Below are 18,430 nucleotides of genomic sequence, written 5' to 3'. Positions count from 1 at the left end.
ACATTTATAATTATTGCTTTAATTAATTATTAAACATTAGTTAATTATTAATTATGATTTACTTAATTTTTTTTATTTGATAATAATTTGTTAATTATGAATTATGAATTAATTAATTAGTTGCTATTGATTTAATTATTTTAATTAATTGATTTAACAATTTACGACTTGCATTTATTAGTTAGTAATTATTTGTTTAATTAGTTATTAGCGTAATTATTATTAATTTTTAGTCTAATTGGTCATTAAAATTACTATTAATTATTAGTTTAAATAGTAATTAACATAATTATTAATTATTAGTTTAATTAGTTATTAATTATTAGTTCCTGAGTTTTTAATTAATTATTATTATTCCTGAGTACTTGCATCAATTAATTAATGTTTCATTAATTTTATTGTAACAATTAAAAAAATTTTCGTTAATTAAAATATTGTGGTAATAAAAACAATTTCCTAGTGTAGAAGAGAGTGTTGAAAAAAATTCACAATTGTACGAAAAAAAATTGAATGGAAATAAAGAATAATGTTACGAGAGGAGAAATTATTTTTCACATTTGTCAAGAGCTTTTATTATTCATTTACAAAATAACGCTGGATGCGCGAACAATAATAATGGGAGGAATATATTTATATATATATATATGTATAGTGTATAATTATTAGTAAAATAATAAAGAATGATAATTATAATTATATAATAATTGATAATAATAATAATAATATACAAGATAGTAGTCGTACGATGATTATAAAGTGCGACAAAAATACTTCACAAATTTTTTTTCTTTTTATTTTTCGAGGCCTGAGGAAAAATATTTACTTTCGGTAAAAGTAGCGTTTGGAAATTTAAAAAAAAAAAACGAAAAAATACGCATTTTACCAAAAATAAAATTACTATTCCAATTAATTCTCTTTATTTTCGAATGAGACTAATGAGTGCAAATTTAATTGCGCTCGCTTTGTAATTTTTTTGACGTTCCCTCGTCATTCCGTAACAGAAAAAAAGTTCAAATAAAAATTTCGCCTTTTTTGTTCTCGCGATGTTTGAATAGATTCGAAAAAAACAATTATTATAATTTGAGATTGAATAAATAATTATTTGGTTATTAATGACAAAGTAATATTTCTAATCAGTAAAATAGTAATTATTTTTTTTGGAACTATTATAATTTCCACTTGTTTGGAATATTTTTTTTTTTAATTATAATTTATAATATAATTATAATTGTATAATATTATTATAATTATTATAATTTTCATTGTTTTAGAATTGTACCATTAATTAGTTTATTAATAATTCTTATTAAATTATTAATTATTAATAGTTTATTTATAATTATAATAGTTTGTTTTGGAATTATAATTATAAATTATAATATCCATTTCTTTAGAATTAATATGACAATTATAATAATTACAATTTTCATCTTATTTCGAATAACAAATATTCTGTATCAATAAATTAATGGTAATTATAAAAAGAGTGTAAAAAATTTATTATAATTATAATATATCTAATTTTTTGGAAAAAAAATATTATAATTATAATATTTAATTTTTTGGAAAAAATAGTATAATTATAATATTTAATTTTTTGAAAAAAATAGTATAATTATAATATTTAATTTTTTGAAAAAAATAGTATAATTATCATTTACATTCATCTCTTTTAAAATAACAATAGTATTAATAAAAATTAGAGCTATAAAAATAATTTATCGGCAACAAATTATTTTCTCTACGGAGGAAATAAGAGAAAAATACAAAAGTGGAAGATTTCCCCGAATGAAAAATAAATCGCGAGAACAAAAGTGATGGCAAATCACGATTTTGTTTTCAGTTTGCCCTTTAAAAAGGATCTTGTTTTTCTTGTGAATCTCGCGTAATACTGAACAATCGCTTTCTTCGGAGATATTATACTAAGCCGCCTACAATAATCATAACGATAATTACAATAATACGCAATATAGTCAGAAACGGATAATATTTTTTTTTTCTTTTTATAATGATAATAAAGTGACGTCATCGTCATTTTTTTTTTGTTTCAAATCATTTTCTTTTTTTTTCATTTTGTCTTCTATACATAAAACTCTCTGCTCTTATACATATTATATATTCATATAAATCTAAATATAATATGTATTTATAATGATCATATATTTATATATATTTATATATAATATATTCGTTCTAACGCAAGAAATAACGTTCACACTTTTTTTTCTCTTTCTCTTTCTCTCTCGCTCGCTCTCTTTCTCTCATTTTGAATACAATAAATTTTTTATTATTTTTTTTAAAATTTTATTCCTCTTTTTTTTTAGTTCTTTTTATCGTTTCTACTTCTCCCATTTTTTCTTCTCTTCCTTCCCCGAAAAAAAACAATTTTTTTTTTGTTTTACTTTTCCCTGATTCTTCCATTTTTTTTTATGTATAATTACATGTATTTAATTATTATTGACAAACAATTGAATGAAATTGTTTAGAATAACTAAATGGAGAATGAATTTTTTTTTGTTCACTATACAATGAGACTAATTTTTATTATTCTACTCTCGTTTCCACATTTTTTTTTTGCGATCAGAATTTTATTTTCTAAAATCAGTTTTATGGGCGGTTGTTTTTTTAGTTTTTATTTTTTTTTTTTTGCAATTTTTTTATTTTTTTGTCAACAAAAACGAATCACGTCGCAGATGGAAAATTTTTGTTTTTGCACCGGATTTTTTTTTCTGTTTTCCTAAAATTTTGGAATTAGGAAAAAATTTTCTTCTCACTAAAGTAGTTTTGAAATTGTCACTTTTACCGGAATTCTTTTTCTATTTTCCAAAGAGATAATTTTTTTTGGAATTAAAAAAAATTTCTTTGAAATCAAACAATTTGTCACATTTAGTAAATAAAGTAGAGTTTTAATTAATTTAATTAATAACAATTATAAATTGTTAATTTAATTATTTATCAATCTATTTTTAACATAGAATGATTTCAATCGAAATTTTATCAGTGATTTAATTGGAAAATAATTGTTCATAATTATTTGATAACAAACTATTACTAAATGTTTAATTTTTTTGTAAATAAATTTTTAATAAATATTTAGTTTTTTTAATAAATTTTTAATAAATGTTTAAATTTTAAGTAAAATGTCACATTTTTAAATACATCTTCAATAAATGTTTAATTTTGTTAATAAATTTTTTTTTAATGTTCAATTCGTTAATAAATTTTTTAAAAAATGTAATAAAATTTTCAATTTTTAATAAATTTTTAATAAATTTAATAAATGATTATTAATGAATATTTAATAATTAATATTCATTAAATAATAATGCAAAAATTTTAATATTGTGAAAAAAAAATTTTCTTTTTCTCTCTCTCTCTTTCACTGTTTTTCTCTGTCTTCTCTATTTTTTTCTCTTTCAATTCAGAGTTCTGCCCTGAAAGGTAATAGATCATATCTTTGTTTCTCATCTTTTTGCTCTCTACTATTCCCTATGACATTTAAAATTGTGATATTTCTCACGCAGTCACTCAATTCAATGTTTGAGCGAAGAATTGATCAAATATCGAATTATTAATATAAAGTCAATATTTTCTGAATATTAAATAATAAATATCACAAATTTTAAAAAAATTTTAAACAAAAATATATTTAAAAATCATTTTCTTTTTATAAAGAAATTTATAAAAAAAAAAATTTGAGGGGGGGGGGATTCTAAAAAAAGAAAAAAATACATTGCGACGTGGCTTCATTAAAAAATTTCTTCTAAATTAAAAAGCGTTTTTTCTCTTCAGTTTTTTGAAATAACAATATTTTCAATTTTTCTTTATTTTCTTTTTTTGTAAAACATTTGATAAACATCACAGAAAGGCCTATCGAAATCAGTGGAACTTTGACAATTCACAACTCTTTTTTTTTTTGTTATTAATATTTACATGAGCTTTTGGGGATAAATTATAGACGAAAAAATTATTTAGTCAAAAACTTTGTATTCAATTAATAAATATTCTTTAAGAAAATTATCGTTTAATACATTTTTACTAAAAAAAATGTTATTTATTGAAAAAATGACTTTCCATGTAAAAAAATGTGGATTTTATTTATTTTTAAATATTTTTATAAATAAATAAAAATAATAAATGGTTGACGAATTTTTTTTTAAAATCTTGAATTGTTAAATATAAAAAAATTATTTTTTCTTGAAATAAACAATCGTTTTGTTAATTAAAACGAAAATACAAAAGGGAAATAATAGAGAAAAAGTTTTAAAGATAATGAAAATAACAAAAAAAAAAAAAATTTCCAAATCAGGAATTTTTTTTAATTTCTAATTTGTGAAATAATAATTTTTCAAAATTCTAAACAATTAAAAACAAAAGAAAATTAATTATAAAAATTATTAAAAAATTTTCTTATTTGTTTCTCTAATTTTTTAGAGATGAGTTGCATTTTTTTCAAAATAAATTCTTTTGATAAAAAAAATTTTAATATTTTTTCGTAAATATTTGAAATATTGTTTTGAAAACATTGTACCGCAAATATTTGAAATATTTTTTTTTTCAAAATATTTTACTGTAAATATTTTAAATTCCTTTTTTTCCTATAATATTTTTTTAAATATTTTTCTAAAACAAAAATTTAATAAACTTTTTTTTTTCATGAATACAATGGAAGCCTAGTTTTTTTCTTGCATTATGGGAAGCATAATTTACAAATGGAGATAATTTTTTCTTTTTTTCTGAAATCGATTGCCTGTGAGCTTTTATTTTTTTCATGAGCTTATCTCGATTTTTTTATTTTTTTTTTACCTACATAGGTCAATAACAATAGTATTATTTTAGTAATTTTTTTAAAATTTTTCATATATATAATATAATATCTGTTTTAATACGTAATATTGATTCGCAATTGACTCTATGATTTTTTTTTATTCATTTATATTTATATATAATAATATATTTATTTATGGTATAGGTATCGCAATGAGCTATTTTCCATTTTTTAGTTATTTTTTAAAATTTTTTATTTTCATTCCGGACTGTTTTTTCTACACTCTCACTTTCATTCTTCACACTTTCTTTCTTTTATCGTTCCGGATATGGAATTTTTGAAAATTTGAAGAGAGAAAAAAAATTAAAAATCCTTTGAAAAAAGAAGAGATTTTTTTTCAAAGTAAAAAGAAATTATTAGAAAGCGTATTAGAAAATTTTAAGAGAAATTTTGGATGAAATCTTTTATAGAAAATAGAAGAGAGAGTAAAGTGGAAATAGAATTTTCCGATTGGAAAAATTTTTTTCTTATATTTTTCCTATATTTACAATTTTTTTTTTAAATTTTTTTACCAAGGCCCTATTTTACTTTTTTTCGATTATCAACTAGTTTATATTCTAAGAATTTTTACTATTTATTTTCTATATTTTTTTTTATACGAATATATTAAAAACCATTCTTTGTTTTTCTGTTAAAAATTTGATGAGAAATTTTTCTTATTTTTGAATCTAACATTTCTTTTTTTTCTGTCACTTGGCGAAATCATTGAAATAAATTATTTTCTATCGTTATAAATATGTATCTATATATATTGCGATAGAATATTTCAATGGCCTTCATGATTGTCGATTCACATTGTAATTTGTCGTGTTAACTTTCAATTGTTTGGTCTTGAGGAAATGAAAATATGTCGATTGACTAACAACTGCTAATTTACAACATAACTCGTCAGATTTTATCTCTCCAAATTAAAAAATAAAAGAATAATTCTTCAACTAACGTCAAAACTAATAATTGATTATTAATTTTCAATTATCATTCGTTTAACATTTGTAATAATAGAATTAACATTTTTTAAATTGTCTTATTCGATTTGTTAATCGTTCACTGTATACGTGTTTTGAAGCATTCATTTTAAAAAAAAAACAATAATTAATATAGTCAAAAAAATAATTGAAAAAAAATTATTAAAAAAAATAATAAAAAAATAAAAACATAAAAAAACAATCTGAAAAAAGAAATTAACAGAATAATTTTAAAAAAAAGAATAAAATATATTTAAAATATATTTTAAATATACAATATTTTAAATATACAAAAAACAAAAAAGAAATCAAATATTGACGTTGAAATGTATATCAAAGAATTCTCTTTTATTTAAATTATTTTTCTCCTCAAAAAGAAAAGAAGGAAAAATAAATACGAAAATAAATTTACGAGCAACTCTCGTAAATTGTTTTTTTAAAATAAAGAAAAAAATAAATTTTTTTTTCTTAATCCTAGAAAACTGTCATAAAAGGAGAACATTTTGTTTGATCGAATTTAGGATCAATGGCTTCCAAATGCGCGGGGATTGTGACATTTTTTTTCTGCTTGAACAAATAACTGACATTGAATAAACGAGAAAGTGATCTGAAAATAAATCAATATTGTGTTCCTCGCTTCATAGGCATCAACAATTCAAAGACAATTTATTATGAAATTGGGAGAAATAAATATATTTTTATTTCGAAAGAAATTAAACGTTTCGTTATATTGTGTTATCGATAAAAAAAATGAATATTTCAACAATAGAACACAATATAACAAGACGTGTTTATTTTATTATGTTCAGTGAGAGAAATTGAAAATCTAATTTCTCGCTAATATTTTTTTTTTTTGCAAAAAAAAGTTATTTCTACATTTTTTTTTGCTTGCAAATTATTGCAAAAAAATTAATAATTCTGAACGTTTGGGAAATATTAGGAAAATTGTTTTCTAGATATTTGAAAAATATTGTAAAAAATATTTCAAATATTTAATATTTATGAAATATTGTAATTTAGTAAATAAATTTATTTCATAAGAAAACAATTTATTTGGAAAATTAATTTATAAATAATAATTTACTGTATTAATAAAAAATTTATTTAGCAGCTAAATTTTTTAATAGAAAAATTATTTAGAAAATAAATTTATTTTATAATTCGATTCGTGTATAAATAAAAGAAAAACTAAAATATTTATTTATAGTAAATAAACAAATTCGAATTAATGACCCAATAAAATAAAAATAAAATAAAATAAAATAAAAAAAAAAATTGTAAAATTTGGAAGCCATTGTAAAATTCGATAACGTTCCCCAAATATTCTTATAAAATCACCTTAATTATTAATTATTAATTATAATTGCTATTAGAATTATAATTAAATTTTCTACATTGTATATCTTGCTTTCTCATGTATGTGTGTTTATGTTGTGTACAGCAATACACAGTGAAAAATGCATCTCATTCTGAGAGATAGAGAAAAGAGAAAGACAGTTTTCATGCAAGAGAAAGAAGATAATAATAAATTCTAATTATAGAAAACGAGAGTAGAATTTTTTTTTTTTATAGAATTTTCAATTGTGAAAGAGAAGATTTTTGGAAGATCACCAAAGCGACTAATAGTGATTATCAGAGGCGGACTGTTTGAAATTTATTTTTACGCCTCTCAACTGATAAAAAATTTTTATTTTCCATTTTTTCGTTAATTTTCTTTATTGATTTTTCAAAAGTAATAAATATTTTTCCATGAAATTAATTTTTCCCATAAAAAGAAGTTAAATTAAGAAATTAATAAATTATTTTTTATTTTTAATTTAATAAAGTAATTTAATGAATTAGTTTAATGAATTAATTTAATAAATTACTTTAATGAATTAATTTAATAAATTACTTTAATGAATTAATTTAATGAATTAATTTAACGAATTAAGTTAATAAATTATTTTAATAAATTAAAAATTAAAATTAATTGATTAATTAATTTTAATTATTTTTTTTTAATTTATTTAATTAAATTAATTAAAAAATATATTCTTTGTAAAATTTACAAATAATTGTTTTAATCTAGTGAATGAAGTAAAAGTTAATATTGTCAATAATAAAAGTTGAAATCTTTAATTAGTTTTCAAAAAAATTAGATTTATTAATAAATTATTATATTCATTAAAAATGGAAGAATCTTAGAAATCTCCTGCATTAATCATCTTTCATGATTTTCTAATTCTTAGGTAAAAAAAAAAAAATTCATAGTTTTTTTTATGCAATTGAGAAAATTTACTCCCGAACATATTTTTGTTAAAAACGTTTCATTTTCCTACAAAATAATAAGTAAACATTTCAAATTACACGAGTTGTAAATTTTAATTTCAAAATTTAGAAAGTCATTTAATTCATATTATACCGTTTATCAAAAATAATTTAAAACGTGTGAAATAATTTTTTACGATTTATATTTTATGTAATACTTTTTACTGAATTAGAACAGTTTTCGAGTTTTTTTTTCATTTTGAAAAAAATGGATAAACGAAATTAAGTATTAAATTATTAAATTAATGTTTTCTGCTATTTTCTATTTCGAAAAAAATTGTAATTTTAATAATAATTATTATTCAATATTTACTTTCCACTTTATAAATTTTTTCAATAAAAAAAAAATGGAAAACAAATACTGATCATTGAATTATTATCAATATTTTTTGTTAAAACAAAATTTGATTGCAATTAGAAATTTTTTTTGCAATGTCAAATTTTATTTTCAATTAGAAGTTTTTATTGAAATTATAAATAAGTTTAAAATTGTAATTATCTCAATCATAAATATTAAATGTAAATATTAAATACAATTACACTATTATTATAATAATTACATAATAAATTGAAATTATTCTTGAAAAATAATTTTTGAAATTAAATTTTTTTCTAATTTTCAAAATAAAAGAACAAAATTCGTTAAAAAAATATTGAAATTAGAATTTTGAACTATAATCTATTAATACTGGAAATAAATTTTTCATTGCAATTTATTTCTAAGGAGTAAATTTTCTTTCAGAGTTTTTGATAAAAAAATTTATTTGAGAAAAAAAAATTATAGAAAATTGATAGTATTTTCTATGATGACTTTTCCCCGCGCTCCTTAATTCTGAGATGGGGACCCCTGAGATTTTTTTTTTCTAAAGAGCCTGAGAGATTTTTATTTATTTATTTATTTTTTTTCATAAATCCAGTCCACCTCCGGAAGTTGTTCTGCAGTAGTACTATAAATATAGGCCGATAAATTATTCGTGTGTGAATATGGAAGCGTTGTTTAAAAGTCAATGAGGCTTTATTCGTTGAAATGGATTTCGAAGATTTGAGTCGAAAGGAAGACAAGAGAGAAATTGGTACGAATGTAGATTTTAAACGTTATCTGTGAAAGAAAAGATACATCGATTTGAGAGAAAAAAAAAAATTGAGAACAGAAAATATAGTAACACACTCAATCGTGCACACACATAAGTTTTTTTTTCAAAATTCAATGATGATATTTAATAATCAAGTTCTTCATCTGTGAATTATGTTTTTGTAATTTTTATTCATTATTATTTGTTCTTTTCTTTGCAATTGTTAATTATTTAATGCATTTGGTTTTTTGTTTTTGCGGTTTGCAATTATTTACTAAGTAATTTTTTTTTATATTTACACCTGTTTTTTAATTTCTTTCTTGTAATTACATATTCGTTTGCAATTGGAAGGGATTTTTATTTCAATTGTTATTAATTATTGGAATTTTGTATAACAATTATTATGATTAGAAATTTTTTTAATTACAGTTAGAAATTTGTTTGAAATTTAAAATTTGTTTGCAGTTTCAAATTTTTTGTATTGTAGTTAGAAATTTTTTTTGTTATCAGAATTTGTTTATCAGAATTTATTTGCAAGTTTGCAGTTACAAATTTTTTCTATTTGTAGTTAAAAATTTGAAATTTGTTTGCAGTTACAAATTTTTTTTTCGATTTATCAATTACTATTTCCTCACCAATTTACATGTTATTTACAATTAAATTAAAAAAATGAATAAAAATGAAGAAGTTCCCATTAAAGATCATCAAAGAACAGAACACACAAATTTTCCTATACATTCCACTTTTTTTTTTTGTCTGTCAATAATTCTGATATCAATAAGCCTCGTCGAAATGCGAGATAGAAATTAGAAGCACCTCGGTTTTTATCGAGGATTATAATAATAAGTTTCACACAAATCGCAACAGCTAGAAATATTACATGTGTACATAGTATGTGTAATATAGATTGTATGATACAGATAGATATAGAACTATGAAGGTACACAAATCGCTATAGGTACAAATTTTTTTTCAAATATTTTTATCTATAGAAAAAAGAAAGAATAATAATTACAATAGTGATAAGAAGAAGACTAATAATAATAATTGTAGTAATAAACAAGAATTTAGGAGTATTTGTTTATGGGATAACAAAAATATTTTGTGTTATGTATAAATATATATATAATATACAGTAAAAAGTATATTATATACAATATATAATTATTTTCGTGCTAGATTGCACGAAATCATGCAGCAAGCTTGCGTCAAGCTTGCGAAAAGCTTGTGGAAAGCTTGCGAAAAGCTTGTGAAAATCTTGCGGCAAGCTTGCCATGTAAACTTGCTGCAATATTAATATCACTATATAAACACTTATATTAGAAAAATATTTAAAATTATAAAAGGTGAGTGACGGCAGTAATTAGAATCAATGCAGAGAGATATGATCGGCGACATAAAAAAAATATATAAGAGAAAAATAAAAGAGAATAAAAAATTTTCTTCGATCAATTTCACTTTCTAGTGCGAGAATGATTTCTGATTGTGCAAACGAGAATTGATTTAAATCAAATCCCACTCGACAATTAGATATTCGCTTGTGCACCCATATTATTATTATTATTATTATTATTATTATTATTATTATTATTATTATTATTATTATTATTATTATTATTATTATTATTATTATTATTATTATTATTATTATTATTATTATTATTATTATTATTATTATTATTATTATTATTATTATTATTATTATTATTATTAATTAGCCAATTGCTCCACGAACTTTAAATGACTTTCCCTTTGAACTCGAAAGATAAGTTTCTTTTTTCTTACTTCTATCAAATTTCTAGATATTTTCTATATGATCTCTAGTTCTCTACTGGTTCCGTACTTTTTTCTAAAGGTTCGATACTTTTCTAGAGTTTCTACAATTTTCTATGGGTTCTATAGTTTCTATACTTTTCTATAGTATCCGTAGTGTCTATAGGTTCCATAGATTCTATACGTTCCGCAATTTTACTGCGGTTTCATAGATTCTATAGGTTCTGGAGTTTCTATAAGTTCCACAGATTCTATAAGTTCCACAGATTCTATAGGCCCTAGAGTTCCTATAGGTTCCATAGATTCTATAGGTTTTAAAGATTCCACAGATTCTATAGGTTCTATAGGTTACATAGATTCTATAAGTTCTATATTCTCCATAGATTCTATAGGTTCTTATTCTTCATAGTTTCTATGGGTTCTATAGTTTTTATACTTTTCTATGGGTTTTATAGTTTTTATACTTTTCTATAGTATCCCTAGTGCCTATAGGTTCCATAGATTCTATAGGTTTTATATTCTCCATAGTTTCTATAGGTTCCACAGACTCTATACATTTTCTATGGTACCCTATAATTTTCCTATAGTATTCTATAGTTTTTCTATGGTATTCCATAGAATTCGTAGGATATTCTCTAGTATTCTAGTTCTCAGTTTCTCTAGTTTGTCAATTTCAGATAGATTTATATTTCTCTATTGGTTCTTTATATTTTTTTGTTTATTTTGTAGTTTCCAATAGGTGTCATAATTTTTCATAGCTTTCATAGTTTTCTGCAGATTCTAATTTTTTTTTTCTATAGGTCCCATAGTTTTCTATAGTTACTTATAGTTTTATACAGTTACCATAGTTGCTAACAGGTTTTTCATTTGAATCTCAGCTTTCATAATTTTTTTTGCACAATAGATTTTTTTGTATTCTGTGAAATCTACAGTCTTCTATAGAATATAAAATCTGTAGCTTTTTATAGATCTCACGGTTTTCTATATAGTTACTGTAAAATACAAAATCTATGGTTGTTATAGATTCTTAAGGTTTTCATGGATTCTATAGCTTTTCATAAATACTATAGTTTTCTAAAAAAATGATAGGTCATTATAGCTTCTATAGTTTTCCGCATAGATTCTATGGTTTTCCATAGATTATATGATTTTCTATAGAGTCTATAGTTTAACATATATTCTATAGTTATCTATAAATTCTGTGCTGTTCTATAGAGTCTATGGTTGTCTATAGAGTCTATGATTTTCTATAGATTCTATGGATTTATATAGACTCTATAGTTCAACAAATATTCTATAGTTATCTATAGATTCTATGTTGTTCTATAGAGTCTATAGTTGTCTATAAAGTCTATGATTTTCTATAGATTCTATGGTTTTCCATAGATTATATGGTTTTATATAGAGTCTATAGTTTACTATATATTCTATAGTTATCCATAGATCCTATGGTTTGCTATAGTTTTCTATAGATTCTTCAGATTTCTATAGATTCTATAGTTTTCTATAGATTCTTCAGATTTCTATAGATTCTATAGTTTTTTTTACTTTCTACAATTTTTTATAGTTTTTATAGTCTTCTATAGTGTCCATAGTTTTTTTGAAAGTTGGTAAAGTTTTCTAGAGATTCTATAGTTTTCGATAGTTTCTATTTTTTTCTATAAATTCCATAGTTCTCTGTAGATTCCATATTCCCCTATAGATTCCTATAGTCTTCTATAGATTCTACAGTTTTCTCTTAATCTCATACTTCTTTTTATAAAATGCACTTTCTCAAACGTTCAAATATTTTTCCCATTATGGAATCTATAAATTTTTCTCTATAGGTTCCCAATGTGTCCCATAGTTTTTCCACAATGTTTACTAAAAAGTTCTAATTTCACTTCCTCTATACGATGATAAGAATTTTTTTTTGTCATCTATCCCCCATAAGAAAGTCCCTCAAGTTCGGTGCAGAAATTTATTTACTTTTTTTTATAAAGATTAGTTTATAATAAATATGTGGATCGCCTTAGGATCCAAGTTTACTATTTTCTTTTTTTTTCTTCATCTCTTTTTTTTCTGTAATTGATCCCACAGAATAATTGTTTTTACATCTAGGCACAATTCCTAATGATTGTTTTGGGCGATCTTGTGCGTGATGAATTAATTCAAATAGACATGTCTTGCAATTTAAAAAAATACATTGTTGAAAATAATAAGTAAATAAAAAAAAAAAAACTTTATAAAAATTAATTCTTCATTAATAATAACCAGAACTATTATTTAATAATTAATTATATCAACTAGTTATTTTAATCTAGTTTAATTGTATTAATCAAACAATTAGATTGAAAAAAATAGTTATTTTTTTATTTGATAATAATTTTATAAATTATATTATTTGTATTAAATATTAATTAATTTATGCGAATTATAATAAATATTTATTTATCGTTGAATTCTTCTAGTTTTAATTTTAAATTACTATCAAATCGAAAAAGAAAATTCTCATCGGAGTGAAAAATAAAAAAAGATGCAAGGCATGTTTATTTGAATTAGCGAAAAAAATGTGAATTTCTCTAAGACTCATTTAGTCAGTCGGTTAGAGATTGATAATCAGGTAAAGAGACAAGGCAGGTTAGATATTTTACGAGGTACACTCGCATTCGAAGATTTTCATTTTTTTTTTGTAGGCTTCGCGCTCACCGCGCTCTTATCAGTTATTTCTTTTACAATTGTAAAAATTGCTAATATTACTTTTTTCTGATCTAAGAAAAATTTTTAAATAAAAAGAAATTAAGCATAGATGAAAATCACTTATTTTAACTATCATCCAATAAATATTTATTTTCGTAAAATAAATTTTTTATCTTGCAAAATATTTTGACTGAATATTGCAATTTTTGAAATATTAATTAACTTATATTAATTAATTAATTTCTGTTAATTAAATTTTTAAATAATTTAATAAATTTTATAATTAATAAATTAGTTAATTAATAAATTTGCTATTTAATAAATTTCTTAATTAATAAATTCGCTAATTAATAAATTCGTTAATTAATAAATTTGCTATTTAATAAATTCGCTAATTAATAAATTTGATAATTAATTAATTTGCTAATCATTAAATTTGCTAATTAAGAAATTTGTTAATTAAGAAATTTGGTTAAATAATGAAATAAAGTTGTTGATTACTAAATTAAATTAGTTTTTCTAATTTTTCATTTTCTTTTTTGACCGAAACAAAAATTCATTCGACAATAGTTTTTCAATGAAATTAAATAATATTTCTAGTGCTCGCTATAATAAAAAAAACGAAAAAGACATTCTATTTATTAAAAATGGTGCAAAGAGAGTAGGAAAAGTGAGGTATCAAGGAGACGCAATCGGGAACAAGAAAAGAAAAAAAAATAGAAAACAGGCAATTTTTTTTTTTGACAAACTTATTGTATATTTTGTTTCTTGCATTGTTTTTTTCGACAATTGGAAAAAAAACAGGAAAAATCAATTTGAAGAAGAACGTGGAAAGATAAAAAAAAAATTCTACACATATTCGAAAAAGTGCCAATAAGAGTTTTTTTTTCTTTTTGCGTATATGAAATAAAACAATAGTAGTTAAGGACTTATGAATAAACGCCAAATAGTTAATAGTAGAATGACTAATATTACAGTAAATAGTATTTGTTTTTTAGTAAGAATAACAGTGGAAGAGAAGAGGATATACAATATTTTATTAAGAGTAATTTTTTTTAAATCTTTTTATAATAATAATAATAGTAGTACGACAAATAGAAACAGTAGAAAAAGTTTCAATATTTTCAAGTATATTAGAAAAAGAAAATGAAAAAAAAAAATATAGTAATGGAACAAAAATTGAAACTCGAAAAAAAGGCAAGGCAATTAAAATTAAATTACGAAGATAAGAATACAACAATAAGTAAAAACTAGTTTTGAATAGTAGCGAACTTGGCCTTTTTTTGTTGAAAGTTTTTTAACTCTCCAAGCAATACGCAAAACTAATTTCTATAAAATAAAGGCACTTAAAAAGTAAAATAATAATTGACAATTATCGGCGATAGTAATAATGAAGAGTAAAGTACAGATAATGATATTAATAATAAAGAAGATAATAATTAATAATGATAATTAATAATGATAATTAATAATAATAATTAATAATAGTAATAATAATTAATAATAATAATTAAAAATAATAATTAATAATAATTAATAATAATTAGAAATAATAATTAATAATTAATATTTAATAATAATCATTAATTAATAATATAATTATTAATAATTATTAATAATTATTAATAATTAAAAATTATTAACAATTAAAAATTAATAATAATTAATAATATTAATAATTAATAATAAACATAATAATCATAGGAATAGGAGGACGATAAAAATAAAAAAAAATTAATCGAAATTATCGATAATTGTAATAGTAACAATAATAATTGGCGGACATTATTGATAATTATTAATTTTAGCAAATAGGCGATAGTGACAGTCACAATAAATACCGGCAAAGACGTTTGGAAAAGAAATTCACGAATGCAGTTAACAGATTTGGAAGAGGTTGCAAAACAAAGAATTTTCATTACATTAAAAAAAAAGCGCACATTAAAAAAAAAAATTCGAAGCAAATTCAGACAAGAAAAAACGCCATGCAAGTTTATACATAAAGAAAAAGAATCACTCACGAAATAAAGAGTTTATTGAAAAAATAATTTCATCTTTACTTTTTTAATAATAAAGTAATTAATTAAAAATTAATTTTTATTTAAGTTTTCATTTATAATTTTTCATTTATAAATTTTTTATAATTTTTTTCAGTTGTAACTTTCTAGTTCATTTATAAATTATAAAAAAATTTTTTCATTTAGAAAATAAAGGCAAAATTTTTTCCTCTTGAACTATTTTTTTTTTAATTCATTTTTTTCCATTGAAAAAAATTTTCCCTGCAAAAAAGTTATAATCCTTCCTTTCTTTGAAAAAACCTCTTTATGAAGATTTTTTCCATTTGTATTTGAAAAGTATTTTCTTTTTTTGTTTGAAATTTGAATGAAAGAAATTTTATCCAAATAAATAAATTCAGAAGGAAAATACAATTTTTATTTCTGGTAAGTTTGAAAATATTTTATTATCGTTTTTTTTTTATTTTCTTTTTATTTTCTTCTTTTCATAATGAAAATTTTTGTTCGATGATAATTTTTTCAATTCTTTTCTATTTCGTGAGTTATTTCTTTTTTAAAAATTGTCCTTTCTTGGAAAGGAAATTTATTTTTTGAATTCATAAAAAACGAATTAAATTTTTCATTTTTACGAAAATTTAAATGGAGTTTTATTTTCAAAAATTATTTTTTTTATAATAATAAAACTTCCAAATCTGTTTTGTGCGGAAAATAGACGCACTTGGCGAAGACATAGTTCGAAAAAATTCACGGTGTATTTCTCTATACACACACACACACACACATACTCAGGTGAAAAATTGAATCATGCATGTATTATATGTTGTGTACCAGTGTATTTTTCCGGTGGTAAAAAAATACAACGTCTCTTATTATTTTGAAACAATTTTTTTTTAGTCTCGATTTTTGCTTTTCTTGCAGTATTTTTTTTTTTTTTATTATTATTCAAAAATTGTGAACCAATTTGAAAAGGAAATTTTCCTTTTCGAAAATTTTCGAGAAAAGAACAATATTTACTTTCTTCTGGAAATTTTTCGAGAAAAGAAAATTTTACTCTCGTGGAAATTTTTGAAAAAAAAAATTTTACTCTTCTGGGAATTTTTGAGAAAAGAAAATTTTACTCTCCTGGAAATTTTCCAGGGAAGAAAATTTTACTCTTGATAAACTTTTTCAGAAAAGAAAATTTTACTCTCGTGGAAATTTTCGAGTAAAGAAAATTTTTATTGTAAAAAAATATTCTCGATAATGAGACACGTTGTTGAAAAAAAAAAAATTGGTGACGTGCTGGAAATATATATATTTTTTTCTCTCTCTCTAGTGAGGCGTGCGTACGCGTTTTATTATTTTTTTTCTCAAAATTCTTCAGATGTCGACTAATCTCTAAACAACTAACTATAAGGAGCTTAAACATTAAAATGCTCGCTCTGACAATTGTTTTTTTTTCGTAAAAAATGATTTGTCTTGCCGGAGCTGAGCTGATTGTGACTTGCAACGCAATTCCTGGCCCAATATTGGTTCATCTTTTTTTTTTTCTTTATATTTCTTACTTCCTTATAACGATGGGCGAGTCGAGAAATCACTCCGATTTTTGGACCACTCAGCCTCCAAAATTTTTTTTTCTCACAAAAAAATATGTTTTCAGTAATAAATTATTTTTAATTTATTTATTAACTTAAAAACTAATTTAAATAGAAATTATTTTTTCGAAATTATTATTTAAAAAAAGTTCTATGGGAAAAAATGAAAAATGAAAATATATTTTCAATTAAAGATCAGAATTTATTTGAAGGAATTGTGGTGCAAAAATCGAATGACTCTGAATTCGGAGGAGATCAAGAAGGGCGACAGGAGAAGAAAAAAAATCGCAAATAGCAAAAAAAGGAAAAAGAAAGTGACGAAAGTTCGCAAAAAATGGAAAAGCCGAGAATTTTTTTTTTTTTGTCATTGTCGATAAAGAGTGATTGTCATTTTTGACTATACACATTGAATAGTAAAGAGTTTGGTTGTTGTAGTTTTTTTTTTTACTTTTTTTCTTATACTTTTTCGTAAAAAGGAGTTTCTACAATGCTAGTCACTACTCTTATCGTTTACTCTCTTTTTTCTCGCTTATCGCACTAAATTGTTTATCTGTTAAATCTTTAATATACTTAACCATATTATTTTATCTTACAAAGAAGGGGTTTTTCTTTTTCTCAAAATAATAATTAAAAATAAAAAAAATTACTTAATACTACCTATGTCTCTTTATCCTTTTCTTAAATATCGACACAGTAACACCGACGCGGAAGTAAAGAGTTGGAAAATAATAATTACGATAAAAATTCTAAATATAACAAAGCAGTGAAGATGAAACGTCAGATTTTTTAGATTTATCGCTAAGCTAAGACTCTTTCTCTCCAAGTTTCTTATTTTTTTTTTTTTTCTATAAACTGCTTTTTCGTTTTTAAGTCTACAAAAAGTGAGGCATTTTCCCAGATGGGGAAAAGTTTGCCCTTTCTTTCTCGAAAACGAAAAATTATTTTCGATAAACTACAAGTAGAATTGTTTCAAAAGAAAATAAGGGGAAAAATTTTCCTTCTGTTTCGAAAAAAAACTCTTTCAAAATGAAATGTTTTTTTTTTTGTCAATGAAGGAAAATTTAGAGAAAAAAAAGTATTTCTGGAAAATTCGAAGTGTAGAGCCATTTGGAAGATCAGACAAAAGGAAAAGAAGATCGAAATTATCCGGCACGCGTTTCTTTAACATTTTCTCTCTCATTCTCTCTCTCTCTCTCTCTTTTTTTCAAGCACA

Source organism: Leptopilina heterotoma, unplaced genomic scaffold, assembly GCF_015476425.1.
Source record: "Leptopilina heterotoma isolate Lh14 unplaced genomic scaffold, ASM1547642v1 Lhet_76, whole genome shotgun sequence".
NCBI classification, from domain to species: domain Eukaryota; kingdom Metazoa; phylum Arthropoda; class Insecta; order Hymenoptera; family Figitidae; genus Leptopilina; species Leptopilina heterotoma.
The sequence above is the reverse complement of the archived record's forward strand: the minus strand, read 5'-3'. Positions refer to the sequence as shown.